Genomic DNA, 23,168 nt, shown 5'->3' with positions numbered 1-23,168 from the left:
AACCCAGTTTTAACTTTACAGGCAAGATAATTTAAGCTGTGGTCTACCGTGTAAAGTCTTAAGGTAAGTTTCAACAGTTATTAATTCATTAAAATGAATGCCGGTAGGTAAAATGACAAAGTTTATAACATCACTTTAAAGTGTCATCTGTTTTATTTCGTTTCAGTTTAGTGTTCTTCGTCTAATATTCTATATTTCTTGCAGATAGCTCATTTCTTGACACTGTTTTAGACATAATATTGATTCATTCCACTCTGCTCTAATAAACCCAGCAGGAAAATTATGATTATGTTTGTATTTTACTTTACTTCTTATAAATCTCTTACAATAAGCCATGTTTCTAAATAACTCACGAAGAGAAGAGAACTTGACCCACAACTCAAAATAGCAGCTTCTTGTTAACATGGTAAGTGTTTGTGTCTCTCCTTCTAGTTCTGTCTCCGGTAGTTTCTTATCATAGTTAATACCAGCATCTTTCAACCAAGGCGGCTCTAATTTCTTCAGCAGAATATTTGTTAGTTTTGAAGTACTACTTCCTCGTGAAGCACAATTTGCAGGCGTAAATACTTGCTTGATTGGTATTACGTTGGTTTTAAATGTTAACAGATGAACCCAACCGTTTCTCAAATTATGTACAACCCGCAGATAGACAGCGGCAGCGTATGGTGCAGTGGGCGCGTTATTGTTTCCATGGAAACCTAAGATAGGGTTCATCCTGCAGTAATTACCGCGTGGAAATTTAAATTTGGTAAGTCCTGCTAGTTCTTCAAGGTAAGTACTCCATTTCTTTAATGACATAGTTGGTAGTTTTCCATTCAATTCTTTTTCCGTCAGCCAACGCTTTTGCATGATAATTTTAGCTGGTATATAAGTTTTAAACCGCCATTTCATTGCTTCATATGATCTAACCATATCGTAGATAGTATTTCTTTTCATTGCAGGTCCACTATTTGATAATAGCTGCACAGAGTTCTCAACATCATCGGTTCGTCGATTGCAGGTAAGTTCAGGTATTTTGATTATTTCATGTTGTTTCAGTTCTATATTGCTAATTGTTGCTTTATTGTTCTTGCTTGTTTTCTTACGTTGTTGCTTGTTATTGCTTGACCACTTATGTGATACCAAGTTTCCCTTGCTTAGCAGTGTTGTTACTTTTGTAGATGATTGTTTTTTATCTAGCTGATAGTTTTCAGATTCACGTTCACAAATTTGTTCCGTATCGACATCGTTAGTGCAAATGTTAGTATGCATCGTTATGATAGCATTGCTCTTGTGAGCAAAATTGGTTCCACTATCACCCCCCACCTCGCCAGATATAATCCATCCAAGCTTTGTTTCTTGCGCTATTGGCGTCCCCGGGGGACCTTTGATTAAACCCTCACAGATAATCTTACTATATACAATTGCGCCTAGTAATACGTCAATTGTATTTGGTACGTTGAAGTGTGGGTCTGCTAATTTCATAATTGGTAAATTAGGCCATGCTTTGTTAATTATTTTCCTTTCAGGTAAAACTGAGGTTAATTTGCTCAGTACATATGCTTTGACATTAACGGTAAAACTAGGATCTTGAAGAGATTGTAATTTCACATAAACCAAATGTTTAGATTTAAGTGCTATGTTGTTCTCACCTCCCACTCCTTGTATAACACTGTTGCAATTAAATCGTTTCAGGCCAAGCTGTCGAACTGCTGCCTCGGTGATGAACGATGCCTGCGATCCCTGGTCTACCAGACATCTCAGCGTTATGATACTTCCTGTAGTTGTTACCGCCTTAGCTAAAGCTGTTGGTAAAATGGCCTCGTTGTTAGTGTTAGCAAAGCAACTTGTTATGTTGCTTACCTCGGACTGGTCTTGGGGTGTCGCCGCCGTTACCACTTCATTGCTGCTATCAACTGCCTGGTCGGTTTCGTTCTCAGTTGAATGATAATTGGTCCCAGAATGCAGCAACGAATGGTGTTTCTTTGTACAAACTTTGCATCTGGTTGGTAAGCGACACGATGAAACGGAGTGATGTGGGCCCAAACAGTTAAAACATAATCCCGAAGTCTGGACAAAACTACGTCGAGCTGTCAACTCTAAAGAAGCAAACTTATTACAGTTACCGATCTTATGATCATTGTTTGAACAATATGAACATGACGAAGCTTTACTCTCTTTAACATTATTTACAACATGGTGTGACCTTGGTGAAGTAATTTTGATATTTTTATTTGTACATAGAAACTCAAGAGACCTAAACCTATGCTCTACAAACTCTAAAAATTGTTTTAATGTGGGCAACTCATTATCTAAACTACAAACTTTAGCTTCCCATTGTTTGCGGGACTCTTGGTCTAGTTTCGAGCTCAAAATGTAAATAACAATGAGATCCCAATGCTCGATATTAATTCCTTCATTCGTTAAAGCATTCATACATTCGTTGGTTGTATCGTAGAGCTCCTTCAAACAGTTAGATGATTCAATAGTAATTTGTTTTTGGCTGAAAAATCTCTTTAAGATAGAATCTGTAATAAACTTTTTGTTATTAAATCTATGTACTAAAATATTCCAACAAGTCACATAGTTATCGTTGGTAACAGGTAAATGTCGTAACAGTTGTTCTGCTTCGCCGGTAAGATAGCTTTTAAGGTAGTGTAGCTTCTGTACGTTATCTAATGAGTGGTTGTTGTGTATGAGCGACTGAAAGAGATCTCTAAATGTTGTCCACTGAGAATAGTGCCCGCAGAAGGAAGGTATGGCTATTCTAGGTAGTTTTACGCCACTCTGACTCTGTTTTCCATCCTCGTCACAATCATCAGTAACTGCTTTTTTATTTGAAGTGACCTTTCTTAAACTTTCCTTTAATATTGTTTTGTATTCCGTATATAAATCTTCCGTTTGGTTACATATGTCACTCAAATGATATGCAGATTTCTCATATTCCTCTCTTTTGTATTCTGTAATCAGCTTGCGATCTATTTCTTCAAACGTTAACCACTGTTTCTCTAAGATTTCAATTCGTGTTTCTACGTAACAAACAGTGATCCGCTCCTTAGGAGATTTCTTGAAATTTTGGTAAGCTCTTTCAATCTTTTTATATGTTTCGACTTGTAACCGGGTCCACGATTCCATATTTATATTAGTTTGACTTTATTTTTCTAAGTCCGAATTTTTGATATTTTTTCTAAGTCCAGTTTTTTGTCAAAATTTTCTAAGTCCAAAATGTTGAGAATTTTTCTAAGTGTTTGGAAAAATAGGACTTAGCCGAATTTGGGCATGGATTCCCCGTCTGATCACAGTTTGAAATTTTACAAGTCTAAATTCGAGCTAATTCTTCTAAGTCAATACTTCACTATAGTCAATCTTGATTCACAACTACTATTACAGTACTCACAGTTTGTCTAGATTGCCCGCACTCACACATATACACTCACTGTTGTTCACTTAGTCCGACTTCACCGATAGGGCGCCACTTTCGCGTATTACTTTTTAGGTACATTGGTCACAGTATATCCGGCTAGATCGACCATGAATAAAACTCCATGATCCCAAGACAAGACATTTAATTTTATCTTCGTTCATAAGCTATACAATTGATGGTAACGAAACCATAGCGCGATGCAGGATTCAAGCAAAAATGTAAAACGCCATCTAGTTGCAAATTACGAACTAATGGTCTCTAAGGATTAAACACCACCTATATCAATGGTTTTTATCAACAAATCGATAGACTATATCCTTGTATACACCTAGCTGCAGTCGCCCCGGGTTCTCTGTTATACTTTGAAAGATACAGAGATTTTTCAAAATCTTTCATTCGCGGCAATATATATGCCGTACAGCGTAGAAGTGAAAAAATGCTAGGGATGGGCTTTACTTCTGGAATGATAGTCGATAGTTTAAAAATATTTTTTATTGTAGATAAAATATTCATATTTATCAGTGTTATATTATTATATAAATCAACATAATTATGTAACCTAATTATATAATATGTATAAATATGTATTTATATTCTACCACAATCACACTATAGCGCCACCTAGTCCCAAATACATATAATGCATAGTATAGTTAGAAAATACACCCAGACCAAGACAACTAGACAAAGAATGTTTGATTTGTGTGGGAATCTAACCCACAACCACTACGCCAACAGACCAATTTTAAAAAAACTAAAAACTATTAAAAGACGTGTATGAAACTTAGTAAGTAGGTAGTTATTCCACTGAATTATTTTCACACTTGACATCTTTGGCATCAAGATGATGATTTCCCCTCTCTCTCTCTACTCACATCCAGTTTTTTATGTGAACATTGTATTTGTATTGTCTCATTGTAGCAGAACCGCGTAATATTTTTCACAAAAAATATTGTTACGTCTTGCTTACGGCCAGCACTAGCGCACACTGAACCGCCGCGCGGACGCATGCAATGTGGTGCGGGGTTGGGGGGGTACGGCAAGATATTCGCCGTACCGCACTGAATGAAAATAATTATTTTACTGTGCGTTACGGCAACTATTTTGCCGTATATTGTTAGTGTACAATATTATTATATTAAAAGCAACAATATTGAAAATATCACTATCTCATTCCTACGCGCAAGGGAACTTAGATAAATCGCCCCCGCACAGTACGCAAAACAAGGACAACGAGCTACCGCACTGGCTGAGAGTCAAATACGGCCAAATACTTGCCGTAACGCAGTGAATGTGTTAAAAAATTCTTTCGGCGACGTTTTATCGTAGTGCGCTGAGGGAACTGCTAGCGAAAAAAGTAAATAAACAAAAGTATCCACCCTGTCTGTTTGCAATAAACTCAAAAAACTACTGAACGGATATACGCGGATTCGAGGGATAAATAGAAAGTTTTGCATATACGCAGTCCTATTCGTGTGGTCTACTAAACTAATTCGTATGTACACTAAGGCTCTAGTGTCAGAGTTGTGTTAAACCAGCCGGACTCTGATATTGACTATTAATCGCAATTACGTTCTATAAGGCCCGGTTGTTCGAAGCTCAGTTACGTCAAGGTTAGGGTTAAATTCTAGTTACAGTAAAATTAACAGGGTTTAAATTCAAAAAGCGTTGTTGAAGTACCAGTTAGTTTTACTAACGTTAAATCTATACATATAATAAATCTGTAAAAAAACTGTGTCTGTACATTGAATATATTAAAAAAATAATAATTGGGTGGGGTTTAGAAACAGTAATGGAGCACAAATCCAAAAAAAAAATTCTGTCTGTATGTCTGTATGTCTGTATGTCTGTTTGTTTGTACACGCTAATCTTCGGAACTACTGGACGGATTTCAATGATTTTTTCTTTGTTGTATTAGTATTAAGCCTGGTCAACATATAGGCTATAATTTATCTTCGAAACTTGAAGACCTGATGCAGAACACCAACAGACCAACAAAACTATAAGAGATACCAAAATGGTGCCATAACAAAAATTGTTTCATGTGATGAGCATTTTCAGCTGAGATAATAAATTTTAAGATCTGGAACACCTGATGTGGAACCCCAAGAGCCCAGCTTCTCTGTACCATATACAGGTATGACGTTTTAGCAAAAGTTGTTCAACTTGATAAGCATTTTCTATTGACTTATACAAATTGAAGATCTAAAACACCTGATGTGGAACTCCAGGGGCCCAGCTAAACTATAGCATATAGAGGTGTGACGTTTTAGCAAAAGTTGTTCAATCTGATAAGCACTCTCTGTTGACTTATAAAAATTGAAGATGTAAAACACCTGATGTGGAACCCCAGGAGCCCAGCTAGACTATAGCATATAAAGATATGACGTTTTTGCAAAAGTGGTTGAATCTAATAAGCACTCTCTATTGACGTATATACATCGAAGATCTGGAACACCTGATGTGGAACTTCAAGAGCAATACTACATTTGAAATGTATAGAAACGAATGTTATGAAATAGGTATGGTGACACAAAACCGACGATTATCCCTTTATACACTATAGAAATATGAACTCAAGGACAATCCCCGGTGGACGTCGTTAAAAAAAAGACAATCCCCGGTTCTGTGCTATACCATTGCTAAATGTGGATGAAAACTACTTGGGCTATTGTGATGGGATGCTAATGGACTAGGAATGGGGAAACTACGCGAACTATGGCACCTGCCGATGACAATGTATTAGATACATGTAAAAACTGCAGGTGGAGACTTCGCCAGCTCACTTACTGGGCCCCCGGGAATCAGTCACTGAATAGCAACAAGAGGGCAACAGGGACATGAGCGGCTGAAGTGTGAGAATACCTCAGCGGATTTTAAACGCAGATTACGCGCTCCCTGTGCGTCACTTACCACGAGGCATCCTCCGAGCAGGGCTACTAACCCTGCTCTAGCGACTCCACTCTGGACGGCCAAGCCAAGCCAGAGGCTTGAGACCTACCCCCGTCATGGTTCACTCCGGCCGGCCGGAGATGGGGGCAGTATACTCTCCCTGGAGAACTCAGTATATATAGCCCCGCGGGGTAGCTACTCCCCGTCATCAGCCTAAGATGTCCTGCGGTGCTTATATCTCATTATTATTGTCGTTATTATCTCAAGAGCCTTTGTCCCAATTATGTTAGAGTCGACTTCCAGTCACGATGCAACTGAGTACCAGTGTTTTACAAGGAGCGACTGCCTATCTGACCTCCACAACCCGGTTACCCGCTCAACCCAACACCCCCTTGGTAAAACTGGTCAGACTTACTGGTCTGAGTACCCATAACGACTGCCAAGAATGTTCAATGACAGCCGGAACCTACAGTTTAACATGCCTTCCAAATAACGGTCATTGGTATCCAAAATATACGTAGAAAGTACCTACATACGAACTTAGAAAAGTTGCATTGGCAGGTACTTGCCAGACCTGGAATCAAAGACGCACGCTCATACTTGAGAGATTGGTTCTCTACCCACTAAACCACCACGACTTCCACTAAGTCACCACGACTTTGTCATCTATTTAATGTTTTTTACGTAATAATACGTGTAATATTTTTGCCACACACAACTTAAATGCGGACTAATTAGAATCACTACTTCTATCCCTATGGTCGCGTCTATTGCGGTTCAGTTCTCAGCGTTTTGTTTAGTCTGCTGTGCTTTTGCCGTTAAAGTACAAAAATTAAATATATGGAAGGTTTCTAATGCGTATTCCGTTGTTTTCAAGTCAACGGGCTCTTAAAATTCAATATCAGACGATTAAGATCTATGATTTTGCTGACCCCGTAGTCGCTGGCATAAGGGACAGGATCCGCGTACGAAGTCGCGGGCAGAAGCTAGTTCATAATAAAAACGTCAAATTAACCGTGGTCAAAATTGACAATGGTCAAATTTTAACTTTAACTTTACCTTTACTTTAACTTTTACTGTACGAACAATCGGGCCTAAGGTTTTTATTGTGAAACTTACGGAACTCTAGAACTTGGTTTTATTTTCATAAAAAATTAAACTACGTTTCTGGTAGTGAAGCATTCTAGTGTTTGTTCAGTAATTTTTGATCCTTAGGCTTAAGCTTTTTCCTGTGGTTTCACCCGCATCCCGGGAGAACTATATGTCTCTCTCATAGAAAAGCAATCGCTCCATGTGGCAACACGGAATGGCTGCCATCTGCCTCCTCATTTATGCAATCCGACCTACTAGGGCCAGTGGACGTCAGATATTTGCCCTTGGAGCGACTTCTGATCTGACCTGGTACCCGGGTGCGGGAGCATCCGGTGAGATTGGAAGCCACCCAGAAGTTAGAAAAAGGCTAGGCAGGCCTTTGACCTGTAGTGGGACAATAATGATGATAGAACACACTTCAATATAAGACACGATTCAATACAAAACTTCGTCAATACATACCTTCTAACACCAACTATTCTATTCAGAACTTCAAGACAAGTAAACACGCGAACAAAAGTGATATATCACACGACAAACTCCGCCATCTTGTACAGTCGCGTATAAAAGCGTTCCCGTGTACAACACTCGTTATAAAATTTAACGAGTACCGGAGTTCTGTGGAGCGTTTTGTTAGAACTTGCAGCACTTTTGTTAGCGATTGTACTTTTGAAATAAAAGGTTGGGAAAGGTGTCTGGTTGTGAGTGTACTGTTGTGAACACTTTTGATGGTGACTGTACTGTGCTGAAAGTTATAGAATTAAATATTTTTTGTTTTCTATATCTGATAGACGCGTATGTGTACTTAGCTGAAAAGAGTGCGTTTATAAGTTGAGTTTCCTGTCATTATAAACCCTAAAAAACATTTTTAGGTTTCTCAATTTATAGCAAAGAATGTACGACAGCAATTTAATACTGACTCAATGTGGTAATTACACGTGATGACAAAACAATGGGGTCAATTGGGATGACTCACAACACATACCCTTTAAAATGACATAGTGTAGCCAAAATCGTTCGGAAGTATACTAAGGTTATTCTTAGATATGGAAGCGAAACAAAAACATGTATGTATTTGGTTATAGAACTATATATTTTTATCTTCCACTAAATCACAAATTATGTTGAACCTACCACTTCTATTTCACCACCACCCTAAGGTAGACTGGTAGAGAACGCCTAAGGCGTTAAGTCCGCCATTGTACATTGTACAAAAGTATCATCATCATCCTCCGAGCCCTTTTCCCAACTATGTTGTGGTCGGCTGCTAGTCCAACCGGATTCAGCTGAGTACCAGTGTGCCACAAGGAGCGACTGCCTATCTGATCTCCTCAACCCAGTTACCCGGGCAACTCGATACCTCTGTTAGACTGGCGTCAGACTTACTAGCTTCTGACTACCCGTAACGACTGCCAAGGATGTTCAATGATTGTACAAAAAGCATAAATAAATAAAATTAAAAGCATCATAAATAAAAAAACATCGACAGCGAAAGTCTATCATTCAAACAAAAAATATAACTTTTAATAAATATTTCAATATTATTGCACTCGAGTCTAACTATGACAGTTAAACCATACCGACTATTACCAACTGTCTAGCACTATATTTATAACTTAAAGTTAACTTTCACCACTAACTTAAAAGCACACGGAAGACTTAAAAGTCGGCCGACAATTGACGCGCTGCTGGTAGGCATTTTTTTTAAGGATTTCATCCAAAGTTTTCAGTCGGTCTACGGCTAAATACAAAAAGTTCTGGTGGCTTGTGATGAAGAACCAACCTGTCAAGTACGAGTGCGTGGGTTCGATTCCAGGTCAGGCAAGTAGCAATGAAACTTTAATAAGTTTGTATGTACTCTCTAAGTATATCTTAGACACCAAAGACTATGTTCCGAATGGCACGTTAACTGTAGGTCCCGGCTGTCATTGAACATCATTGGCAGTCATCTCGGGTAGTCAGAAGCCAGTAAGTCTGACACTAGACTAACGAAGGGGTATTGGGTTGCCTGGATAACTTAGTTGTGGAGGTCAGATAGGCAGTCGCTCCTTGTGGCACACTGATACTCAGCTGCATCTAGTTAGACTGGAAACCGACCCCAACATACTTGGGAAAAAGCTCGGAACATGCTGGGGTTCCATATCAGTAGATATCATTAGTTCATCTTTGGCAAACGATCAGACTATCGGCCGACTACAAGTTTGCAGTTAGCAACTTTAACCGTTATATTTAACTGAGTTAGTGCTAATAAATGTCGGTTAGGTTTATCTTGTATCTCGTTGAAAGGTGCGCCTGCGCAGACTAGAATGTACGGGAGAAAGTTATAGTATAGTAAATAGTTTGTGTCGTTTGTAGGACGGGTTGTAAATTATCTTTTATCGCGAAGATTGAGGTTTCAGATATTATTTGCAAAAATAGTTGAACGGTTTAGATTGGAATGTCGTGCACCTATTGTCATCTATCTATATAGGTACTCCTATGCTCTGATAAAAGGTTCCGAAACTAATGAACAGATTTGAACAATTCTTTCACTGTTGAGAAGTTATAATATCTCCTAGTAACACAGGCTATATTTTTACCCAATAGTTAGAAACCGCGTGAAATAGCAAGTACACTATGAAGAAGAGGTAATATCCAGAATTTCTGAACCGATTTCCAAAATTCTATTACCATAAGAAAGCCATGTTATTTTTGAATTTCATAGGGTATTCCGGTGAGGGAAGCAGAGTTACTTCAGTTGCATATGTGCAACGGTATTTGTAGGTTCTTATGGAACGTCAATAGCTGGTGCACGGTACCAAGGACTTGGTCTCATGGAGAAGAACCGGCAAGCAACTCCATAGACGCTGTCTTAAAAACAGAACTTAAGTGATTACAATAATTTGACTTACACTATAGGGAAGTAATTATTAAGGTAATCTGTGCTATGGGTTAGGTAGTTCTCAAAGGAAGCGGGTAAAACCGTTGGCTGAAAATACTCTTTAAAAAAAACTTTGAAAATAGGACACGAAAAGGCGTGTCAAAAAGGAGTGTCATAGAAATGAGACACCCGAAAAAAGAGGTGCGAATTTCGTGTCTAAAAACACACCTTTCACAAACTAGGTTAATGAGTGACACAGTAACTTAACTAGTCGTTAGTTTGCTTACTGTATTAATTAATCCAATTAAAAATTGTCACTTCATTTTGGGTATACGTGACATTTCTTGCGTGTAAAGGTATGTTGGTATGTACCTTTATTTGTGTTGTAGCTAGGATATATTATTTGTTGGTTATGGCACACTTTTTTTGTTTAAATTAGGTTGGGTATTTGGTGTTGGTCAATTTTTAGGTCAAGGTGTGGTCAAGGGATATAAGTGGGTAGTAGGTGAAAGGATATAAGTGGGTCCCGATTACTAAGAAAATAATTAGCGAAACGGGCTCCGGCTGTCATTGAACGTCCTTGGCAGTCGTTACGGGTAGTCAGAAGCCAGTAAATCTGACTCCAGTCTAACCAAGGGGTATCGGGTTGCCTGGGTAACTGGGTTGAGGAGGTCAGATAGGCAGTCGCTTCTTGTAAAGCACTGGTACTCAGCTGAATCCGGTTAGACTGGAAGCCGACCCCAACATGGTTGGGAAAAAGGCTCGGAGGATGATGAACCTATGGAAACTTTCGTGCGTGACTCTGACTCCCATTTGACCGATTTGTATGTTAGTTACTAGGGAAATTGGGTTAAGTAAGTAGAATAGGTAAATTTTTCGCTAGGTGTGGTCAATTAAATAGTTTTTTTTAGTGTACTACAAATTACTAGCAGTAGGTATGTAAACGTGTCCTGAGGGAACCCCCTTTTACGTGATGTGTAAAAAGTATGGCAAAATAAACTTCCGCATTTGTATTTATGATTAAAATATTTAGGATCTTCCTTCGAAACCAATTATTATGTTCTCGCTACATCACGTATACATTTGTGGTCTTACTACAAAAACTTAACCATGTGTCAAACACTTGTCTAAAAAAAGTGTGGTTCCAAAATGGACCTTATTTCAACGTCATAATTTGTAATTTTTTTAGACAAGTCTTAAACTGACGTTTAAAAGTTTTTGTGGTAAGACGGTTGTTGTTTAATTGTTTTGAACAATTATGGTGGAATTTCTCCGCAAGAAAGATAGAAACATCAGTCTAAAACTAATCCTGAATTTGTACACAGATTTTCTGCGTATTCCAACGTGTTCTGCCCACAAATTGTACCATACAATACGTCAGACTCATACTGATTTCTGCACATAAATAATGTTTTTGTCAATCTATACTAATATTATAAAGAGGAAAAACATGTATTTGTTTGTCTGTAAAGGATTAATCCTGAATCCTTCTCCGTGTGAGAGGAGGCCTGTGCCCAGCAGTGGAACGATAAAAAGGCTGTAACAGTAAAGAATAAACCTAAAACCTACGGACCGATTTAAAAATAATTTCACTTTTGGAAAGCTACACTCTTCCCGAGTAACATAGGCTATATTTTATCCCGGTACGGGCAGTAGTTCCCACGAAACGCGGGTGAAACCGCGGGACAACGGCTAGTCGTATCAGAATCAACCAAATTTCTGCATATGTACTAATTATGTTTTTGTCTGTCAGTGATAAGCGTTATTCTCGTTAAAGTGCGGTTTGTGGCATTTGTGAATACTGCTGATACACTATTAATTAATGGGACAAACCCGCAAAGTGAATACTGATCAATATTGTTAATTAGTTGTGTCCAGCGGTTTTCAATGTGTCCTGGTACTAATTCCCGCTACTGGATATTAAGCAGTCTACATATTATTCTGTTGTAGAAACTATATTACTTACTAGCTCGTGCCAGCGTTTTAACCCGCATCCCGTGGGAACCACGGCACGAACCCGGATAAAAAGTAGCCTATATAGCCTTCCTCGATAAATGGGCTATCTAATACTGAAAGAATTTTTCAAATCGGACCAGTAGTTCCTGAGATTAGCGCGTTCAAACAAACAAACTCTTCAGCTTTATAATATTAGTATAGATTACCGAGTGTCATCAAAATCTGTTCGGCTGTCTGCGCGTGAAGAAGTAACAAATACTAGCATATGCTTTCGCCTTTAATTCCAGGTTTCCTCGAGATGTTTTCCTTCACCTTTACGCAGTCATTAGTATACAAGGTGAAAAAAATATTATAGAAAAATACGCTTTTATAATGCACGTAAAAATCCGGCCTATAATCTCCCGAGCTTTAGCCAACTATGTTGGGGTCGGCTTCCAGTCTAACCGGATGCAACTGAGTACCAGCGTGCCACAAGGAGCGACTGCCTATTTGACCTCCTCAACCCAGCTACCCGGACAAGCCTACGCCCTAGGTAAGACTGAATGTCAGACTTACTGGCTTCTGACTACCCGTAACGACTGCCAAGGATGTTCAATGACAGCCGGGACCTACAGTTTAACGTGCCATCCGAAACACAGTCATTGGTGTCTAAGATATACTTAGAAAGGTACATACAAACTTGGAAAAGTTGCGTTGGTACTTGCTTGACCTGGAATCGAACCCGCGCCCTCATACTCGAGAGGTTGGTTCTTTGCCCACTAGGCCACCACCTATTGGTCTTCATTTGATTAAGTTATAATGATAGATGAAATCCAAGCCGACAAAAAAATCGCAGTGTGGCGCTCACAGCTACTATGGTGACCCAACCCATGAACTATGGTGGTTTTTAGCTCAACGGGGTTGTAGGCTTGCCTGTCCCACCCACACTCGTAAATACACGCTAATAAATAGGGACACGCGAACTTTTTATACATTTTATAGCTACGGCCATGTGCCATTAAAATGTGCGTGCACGGAAATTATTTTCAATTGTGGTAATATGTTGCCTTTTAAGGTGTAAATGTCACTGTCGGTTTAGGTTAGAGGTGTGTTTTTAAACTAAGTTGAAATTGACTATAAAAGAAAATCGTGTTACCTGACTCATAACTAAAATTGTGGGAACCAAGAGAAGGACATGGAATACTTCCTCCTTCAGCAAGTAGTTTCTTCGAAACGCGAGTGAAATTGCGGGCAAAATGTTGTACCATCGTCAACTATTTAATGTCTTGCCACAATAGCGTTTTGATCATATGTTTTGAACGCGCAACTTAATTATAGACATAGTAGAGTAGAGTAGGACCGAAGAAACGATGGATGGATTGTGTGAAAGCCGATATGGTAAGAAAGAATGTTACTTGTGAGATGACGGCAGATAGAAGAGTATGGAAGGAGAAAACATGCTGCGCCGATCACAAATAAAATTGGGATAGGAACAGGAGGATGATAAGTCACTAATTATAGACATATTCATAGCGGCAAAGTTATTTGACGAGTAAATAAGTTAGGTTTATCGAAGATTTTCACTCAACACTTCCCAGGACATAGATTTAACCCACAACATACATGTTTTGAACCTATGTACTTTAATGGTACGAATCATGGAGCTGTTAGACTTGTAGTGAAAGCTCATGGTGTTGGTTAAACCGGTCAATAGTGATGTGGCTAGCATTTTTGCTTTTGATGGCTCAAGTTCACCGACAACATAGGCGTCAGATTTTCTTAAAAGAAGCGTTAATTTTGAATTCGTAGTTGACAGTTGTTTAAGAAAACCTGTTTGTGTTGTGAGTGAACTTGGGTCTTTAGGTACTAATTAACAAACATCCGGAAAAGCTATCCTGATATTAATGATTCCAATATCAGTGAATTGATGCCCAATGCCTATTTGCAACGATTCTTTCGATACCCCAGATAAAACGTAAATGGGTTATCTAACAAATAAAATGGTTTTCCAAATTGGTGCAGTATCACATTTGATACCGAGTTTATCCAAATAAACTAATTAATAGGCTAAAGTTTTATAATTTTGTATTAAAACAATAATAGCCTACATACTAATACATATAATTTAAAAATAAGCACATCAATTTTCACTCATTGCAATTTCAAAATCGACACCTCAAAAAAACATCGATATCTATCGCCTGTCACAAAACATCGACACGGCCCCACACTAGCGGGTCACGGGTTGTTCTCTTCTCACGACCGCGCTCAATACACTAATCAATTCATATAACACGCAATGTGTGTAGCATACTACTTGCACGTGGTTTTACTCGTAAATAAGAGGCCAAAATGTACCGTGAATCATATTTAGAGAGAGTTGTATAGTGAGGTCTTGAGCTGGCTACCCTTTCCCAACTAAAAACTTGAATCACTTATTGAAGCTTGGGTACTAAACAGCACTTTCCGAACGTTACAAAAGACAGTCCCCAAAACGCCCGCCTTTCACCACTTCCTATGTGTTATTGCTGGGAAGAAGTGGCGCAACAAACTCCCCAGCAACACATGTCTGTCTGTAGGTTAGTTACATATTTTGGGGTCGGCTTCCAGTCTAACCAAATGCATGTGAGTACCAGTGTGCCACATGGAGCGACTGCCTATCTGACCTCCTCCCCTAAGTAAGACTGGTTGTCAGACATACTGGCTTCTGACCACCAGTAACGACTGCCAAAGATGATTTTGAGCCTTAATTCACGAATAGTATAGCCGTCTATTACGTCAATTAGTTATAACACTTATAACTAAAAGAATTGTTTCAATTTCCTCTACAGAGACATATAGACACAAGACCGCATGGAAGTAACATAGCGTGTTTGCTCCTATTAACGTAATTACTGACATACGTCAACAGTTAGGGGAAACTATTGCGATGTCATATGATGTTGTGGCTCAACCGACTCAGCAAATAAGCTGTTTTGTTGCTTACTACATTATTTTTCTGTATTGTTAATCCTGCAGTTTGATTAGAACTTTACAAACTAAAAATTCCGAGAAAACTTTCCTGAATTCTATGATGAAAACACATGAAGATTTGGCTTATTTCTATCTTCTATCCAGAGCTATACAAAGATTAATTGTTGATGGATTGATTTGGAAAAATTGAAGCAAAGTTTAAGCTAACGTGGAGAGGCTTACGCATAGATGGGTTGTGTTTAGCACCATCGGTCATTTATTGCAGATCTTAAAAAGATAAATATAGAAGTCTCAAGTCTCAACATTATGCGCAAGTCTTACCGAGAGGTGCTAACGAGCCTAACTTTATCTTACGGAAGATTAACCACCTCCGGAAAACTGTGAACCAGTTAACCTTACCAGTCTGATTTCTACTAATGATGATGTCCCCTTAGCCGATTATCGGCCACGGCGGCTGTTCTCATATAAGGAGATCAGCCAGCTGCGCACGACATATTATAGTGCTCGAATATTCGCTTGGACACAGGTGCACTCTCTATTCTCTCACTCTCTGCGCGTGATGGGGCGACAATCCGACACGACCGGAGAGAGATCAGGCGCAGGACCGACATTTACATGCTCTCCGATGCACGGGTATATCAAGCACTAACTTCCAGGCTCCGGGCTGCTTTGTGAAAGTTTCTAAATCCCACAAAGCGATTGCGGCCCGACCCGGGAATTGAACCTGAGACCTCGTGCACAACAGCCGCGCTTGCGACAGCTAGACCAACGAGGCAGTCGTATAAAAGTCATATAACACTAAACAGCCAAAAACTAACAGTACTTACTTTTAACTTTAACGACAAAAAAACTACCGTGTCAACCGACAATCATAAAAACAGATCTAAATATACATTTTAAAACAAGCATTCTTTTGCCGAGGACTCAAAACTGCCCATAGACACCGTTATTCGTTCTTATTCACGACCATAGACAGCGTAATTATTTTCCACATCGCGTGCTGCACGCAAGATGGCGGATCGCCGCCCGAATTTTGAAAACATCGGAGTTTATCTAAGCAATCGTTTGTCTAGACTAAAAATATTTAGGTTAGATTCGTTAAGAGGAGACTTGTGATGGTTGGTTAGATCATATTTCTGGGTTAATAAGTTTAATTAGGTGGATTAAGGTCATTTGCTATGAGCTACTTGTAAGCGTATGTCTAATTTGTCGTTAGACATGGCCAATTTTTTGACTAATTGACCGCAACAGAACTCTTTATACATTTATTGCAAGTTTGCAAGCTTGAGGTCCGAATTTCGACCACTGTATTTGGGTTTAGCAATCTTTTTGACTATTTTTATGTGCCATTCTTATGACCCTCGACTCGTTACAAAAGAAGGGATATTACTTTGAAAATAAGTCTGTGTGTCTGTCTAGTATCTAAATTAAACGTGGCGTAGTTCTTAAACTGATTAACCGATTTTGTTGCGGTTTAAGACAAATTCTAGCGTTGGTTTTTAGTTTTTAGATATGTTTCATCAAGACTCCGCCCTTTTTCAGTTATAAGCTATTTTATCAACTGTGTCCTGTTGGGATTCGTTCCTATTCGTATTTTTAATAGTCACACGTAAAATACCTACTTCCCATCCATTTATTCATTAGCAAGGCAAGTTGTCCCAAAGAATAGTATCTCCCCTCGATCCAACACTTTTTAAACGACACACATTAGCTCCCCCTTATTACGGGGAAAGTTAAAAATGTCCATCATTAGTAACAGTTTAGACAGAAAGTACACACCGAAAACTTTTAGTCGGCCGATAATTTCTTTGAGTTTTATAGAAACTCATCAAATGACCACTCCCGCTGTGGGTGCAGCGTGAGGGAGTGTCAGACTCTTACTGACCAAAACCCATCATGTTCCTTCTTAAGCCTTTTATGTACCAGGGAGAGAGACTGGCTTGAGGAGGTCATAATGTGTCTGGTACTCAGCTGCATCCAGTTAGATTGGAATCCGACCCCAACATAGTTGGGAAAAGGCTAGACGTATGATGAGTTTATGAGTTTCTTTGACCTGATAAATCAGTATGAAGATGAATGGTAGTACGCATATTACAAATCAGGTAATTAGCCGGTATCAGACCGACTGAGAACTTTGATTGGTATCAAGATTTTCTTTAAAAAAAATATTTTGACTACTTCGGGTCAACTGTCGGTCGACTTTTTAGTCTTCAGTCTGTGGGTTATTTTAACTGGACAGTTAAAAAGTTGGAGTTTATTGCGGCTATCTATCTGTAGTTTAATTAAAGCGTGTTAACTAGTTCTCAAAGGTATCGCGGTAAGTTTTAACTGTGTTTTATAGCTGGTTAATGTTTGTAAAGTAGTTAGTAAAAGTTTTGATAACTTGTGATATTTGTTCGTGACTTATCTTGGTTTTATTATTAGATATTTAAGCTACTGCTTATTTTATAAAATGGTTACCTGCTAAAAAATACACGTGAATGTAAACTTTTTCTGTTATTGAACATCCTTGGCAGTCGTTACGGGTAGTCAGAAGCCAGTAAGTCTGACACCAGTCTAACCTAGGGGTATTGGGTTGCCCGGGTAACTGGGTTGAGGGGGTCAGATAAGCAGTCGCTCCTTGTGGCACACTGGTACTCAGCTGCATCCTGTTAAACTGGAAGCCGACCCCAACATAGTTGGGAAAAGGCTCGGAGGATGATGATGTAAACTTTTCACACAAAAACTACTCAACAGATTTTGATGTCCTCTGGCACATATGTGGTTTGAAACTTCGATTTCAAAATCAAGCGAAGTTGCTATATACAAACTAGTTATAGTGGTATATAATGCAAAAAACCCAGACAACTCAAGTACACCTGTAGAACTAGAAGTAAAAACCTTAATAATTGCATACACTAGGCTATAACTAGTTCTCATGATACTTTCTACATGTTTTATAAACCTGTGTTCAAACTTTGATTGATAGTCGTAAGTGAAAGGGATGGCGCTTACGTCTTTTTGACGTTTATTTTGACAGCTGCTAAAGTCGTAAGTAACAGTTTTTTTTATAGGATGTTTGACCCTATGTATCTTTGTTTCAAATCGGTTAGATAGTAAAAGAAAGTTTTGCATCGATCATCTTCTGGCTAGCCTTTTCCCAAGTATGTTGGGGTCGGCTTCCAGTCTAACTGGATCTAGCTGTGTTCCAGTGTGCCACAAGGAGCAACTGGCTATCTGAGGGCCTCAACCCATTTTCACGGGCAACCCAATACCTTGACAAGACTGATTGTCAGACTTTCTGGTTTCTGACTACCCGTCACGACTGCCAAAGATGTTCAATGACAGCCTTGCAATCCTGACAGCTGTAGGTCCCTTTATAACCTTAATATGTGAAAAATCTTTCTTAGTCTTGAACCTTAAAAATCATGATTTCTTTCTCTGAACATAAGCGACGTTAAAATAACGGTAACTATGTGAAAGTAGCCATTACAACCCATTTGTGGCTTCCAAACTTGCAATTTCACCACAAAATAAATATTTGATTTCGTTCGAAAACTTCAGCGCTATAACACTTAAAACTCGTCCCATAGGAGACAATTACCCTTTTTCGTCCAGTAATTCGTTCAATACGGCTAGTTATTACCGTATTTCCCCTCTGAATACCCGAAAATAGGCTTTAAAGCGAAATATCCGTTGATTTCGACATGAAATTTCGAGCGCCGTGCTTTGCTTGCATAAAGCCAGTCCCGAAGGCATAATGGGTTTAATCCTTTGCGCCGTTAATGAGTCCGCGGCGGCCATCTTGTTTCGTTGACAGCTGTCACGATTCCCGCGTTTTGTCGCTTCATTTGACGTTTATGGAGGGCACATTTGTTTTTGCAGTGGACATGAACCGATTTCATGTTTTTTGTATTTCATTATAAAACGAATGAATCTATCAACCAATCTTATCTAGGGGTATCGGGTTGCCCGGGTAACTAGATTGAGGAGGTCATATATAAGCAGTTTCTCCTTGTAAAAGCAGTACAAATTATGCAGTCAACATTAAATTAGGAAAGTGACTATCTAATACCCATTAAAAACTACATAAACGCTTTTAGAATCACAAAATTCAAACCTATTTTTGTAACTGACGCTGACAGGTTTTGTCGGTTGAAAAACATCTATTTTTGTGAAAAAAACACGACCACCTTCACCGCACGTCAGTCAAGTGTAAAATTAAGTATAGAGTACAATTTATACCGCCAACGCGTACTTGAAGGGGCGTGAAATGTAATATAGGAAAGGTTTCTATAAGCCCACTTGATTTATTTGGAAAAAAAACAGTTTAATATGGTGTTTTTTGGGTACCTACTAATTCTCGCACATGGATAAAACCAGCCAAGTGCGAGTCGGACTCGCGCACGAAGGGTTCCGTTCCAGAGCCAAAATGAGCAAAAAAATCACGTTTGTTGTATGAGAGCCCCCCAAAATATTTATTTTATTCTTAATATTTAGTTTTCAGTATTTATTATAGCGGCAACAGAAATACATAATCTGTGAAAATGTCAACTCTCTAACTATCACGGTTCATGTGATACAGCCTGGTGACGGGCGGACGGACGGAGAAGCGAAAACGATAGGGTCCCGTTTTACCCTTTGGGTACGGAACCCTAAAAAGGTAAGTATCAGGTTTTTAGGTACTTTCTCAGACGTATGTGCCAATCAATTTACCTAAGCAAATGACTGCATATGATATATGGAGTTACCTTGTCCCAAATATGAGGCTTTACATACGAAACATTATGACAATAAGACAATAAAGTATGTGGGAATTCATTATGTAAGATTTTTTGTTATATGCGATGTAACTTTACCCATAGTAGGTACATAGAATATTTGTGCATAGCCGGTTTCACCCGCGTCCCGTGGGAACTACTGCCCGTACAGGGATAAAATATAGCTTATGTTACTCGGGAAGAGTGTAGCTTTCCAACAGTGAAAGAGTTGTTCAAATCGGTTTAGTCGTTTCGGAGCTTTTTGGATACATAAAAACAAACAATTTTTTTTTTTTCTTTTATAGATTACTTGTGTATTTGTAATACTTTTCCGTACAATCCATGGGTTATTTTAACAGTTCAGTTAAAATAAACTGGAGTAGTTATTATAAAAGCATTATGTGAGCGCGTCTGGCTTACCGGAAGTGCGTAGTGATTATAACGGACGTCACTTCCGACCGTCACGGTCTGACTGTCAGACTATGGGAAGGGTCTGAAATGTCGTTTTGTGTTTATACACTGTTTTGTCTTTACAGGTTAAGCAACATTTAGCCGGGTTGAATTTTGGATGGGTGGCTGTATAGTGTAAAATTCTCGGAACTACATATTTGAAATTTAAATAGACTAAAATTCTTTTCAAAATAATTAAACTTAATTGTTAGTTGTATTTGCATATTAATTAATTATAGTTTTCGGAGTTCAAAATCAAATTATATCCCAAATTCATGGAAATAAATACAGCATAATAATTAATGTCGTCAATCAAAATTAACACTTACTACAATTAAAAACACATAACCCTCGACTGCACACTATAATTCATTTCACCAACTCCCTTCCGGGGTACTTTGTACCCCAAGCAATTACAGGTTAAAATAAACGAGTACATTAAACCCTAGAACAAAACAAATGAACCCAGTTTAGGGTAAACCGACTTTTTACTTTTTTACGGTTAAAAAAAGCCGTTATCTGTCCATCTCATTTCCCGCCCTATTTTACGGTTCGGTGGTGGCAACTCACGCTTGACCGTTTTGGTACCCTTTTGCAGGTAATTCGGTAGTAATAGTGTTTTTCTGTGTGTTACTAGTGAAGTTTTTCGTTTTAGAGCTTTGAAACTACAATCTATATTTACATATGTAATTCAATTTGAGAACTTTGACTTATGGACGACTTTTCAATTATCAGTAAACTTCAAAGTTTGGCATATTTTCTATTACATAAAAGTTGACAAAACGTCAAACATATTCTTCAGATAAAAGTTGAAGAAATCGGCTCGTATCGATGTAAAAAATCTTAATATGAATGTTATTTAAAAAAAATAAGTATTAACAATTACTAAATAAATATGTATATCAGGACACCAAATTGTTATAAAGTCAGACGCTTTTTAGTTTTAGTTTACTTTATTTTTGCGAGTGCGACTACTATTCTAACCAAACTGATCACAGGTTTCTAAAGCCTAATTAAAATATCGGCCGACTAAAAGTTAGCAGTGTGATTTCAAAGTAAAAAGTCAGCTTTTCCCATCTACTTTTCAGCTTAAGTTTTAATATTGAAAAGAAAACTATCTGTTCAAAGTTAGTTTTGAGTTCAAGAGCTACTTAACCTGTGGTTTGACCGGAGTGAATATTTCAAACTTTTGACACCTTTTGATGAAAATAATTGTTAATTTCTACTAATATAATAAAGAGAAAATATTTTTTTGTTTGTTTGCTTGTACCCTAAAAGTTCAGAAACTACTGAACCGATTTCAGAAATTCTTTCACTATTGGAAAGCTACACTCTTCCCGAGTAACATAGGCTATATTTTATACCCGTACGAGCAGAAGTTCTTACGGGACGCGGGTGAAACCGCCATAAACCAGCTAGCTCAAAATAAATGCACTACACATAGAACGAATTTATATTACTAGTAGCTAACTAAATAAACTGTAACCCAAATACTCTCTCAGGAGGTAAACTAAAAAACTTTACTCGTACATAATAAGTTCCCTAGTTCGTAACTACATCGTTATTTCGACATTCCCAACGTGAACCTACGCCGGCCGAAACCTACCCAAATACGCGGACAAATACAAAAAAGAACAAAAAATATATATTCTTACAATAAAAAGAAGGGTCTTTTTGACCACCTGTCGCAGCATGTGGGTTAAACTTTCCACTATAGAGGAAAATCAATCTTATTTTTTAAGACATAAAGTTGAGTTTACCTTGCTTTGTTTCTGAATTTTAATACTCTACCTGGAGTAATCTTTTTGTGAGAAAAAAACGAATTTTAATATGGCTGCCTTCTTTCGGTTATGGCCACGGAGTAGGGGAAGAGCGGAGATACCATAAGGCAGGTAGGTCAGGCGCCTTCTTGTAGGTCAAACACGTGCACTAGGTATGATCAAAACGATCGGTTACGAGTGAAATAACGAGGTGTTGTCTCATATTAAAACTAGCTTTTTCCCGCGACTTCGTTGGCGTGGAATAGTGACTTCCGGTAGATTTTTGGTTTGACTAATAGATGGCGCTACATGTCCGGTTTTTTTTTTGTAATAAAATCTATCCTATATATATCCTTTCTCAAGCTTTGAACTATGCCTGTACCAAATTTCACACAAATCGATTCATTAGTTTAGGCGTGAAGAAAAGACAGACGGACAGACATAAAGACAGAGTTACTTTCACATTTATAATATTAGTTAGGATGGACGAGTTCCAAAGACCGCATAAAATGGCGAAGACAGTAACGTTCCTTGTCCCGCACCCGCATGTTGTCGCGCTTCTTTCTTAGAAGATTTAGCGTTATGACACCTCCGCTAGTCATTTAATTCTCCATGACTACACTAGACGTTTCTTAGTTTTATATTGTTCGATATTCAGAGTGTTTGATAATGCTAGAGCCTCGGGCTTTTGTGATGGATCAAATTTTAATTTTAGCTTTGGGAAATAAAAAAATATTGATCGCGTATTGGCAGGTGGGTTTTGAAAGGGAATTTAGATGAGATAGGAAAAGTATTTTTAAATCCGAAATGAGGAGATCGTAGACGAACTAAAGTCATCGGATTAGCAAGTTGAAGTGGCAATGGGCAGGCCATATTGCTCGCAGAACAGATGGCCGATGGGGACGAAAAGTGCTGGAGTTGAGACCACGGACTAGCAAGCGCAGCGTAGGACGTCCACAAACAAGGTGGACAGACGGCCTTATAAAGGTCGCCGTCGACGCTGGATGCAGGTCGCCTCCAACAGGTATCTGTGGAGATCTAAGGGAGAGGCCTATGTTCAGCAG

At 38.6% G+C, this 23,168-nt stretch overlaps 1 protein-coding gene across 7 annotated transcripts in view; it reads right to left on the bottom strand.

Moving 5' to 3' along the window:
- Window positions 1–23,168, bottom strand: part of LOC110378491 (fasciclin-3) — a 187,256-nt gene that overhangs the window by 60,916 nt on the left and 103,172 nt on the right. The window lies entirely within an intron of this gene.

The sequence above is a fragment of the Helicoverpa armigera genome, chromosome 29 (assembly GCF_030705265.1).
Source record: "Helicoverpa armigera isolate CAAS_96S chromosome 29, ASM3070526v1, whole genome shotgun sequence".
NCBI lineage: Eukaryota > Metazoa > Arthropoda > Insecta > Lepidoptera > Noctuidae > Helicoverpa > Helicoverpa armigera.
Note: the sequence above shows the minus strand (reverse complement) of the source record. Positions and strands in the feature narration are given on the sequence as shown.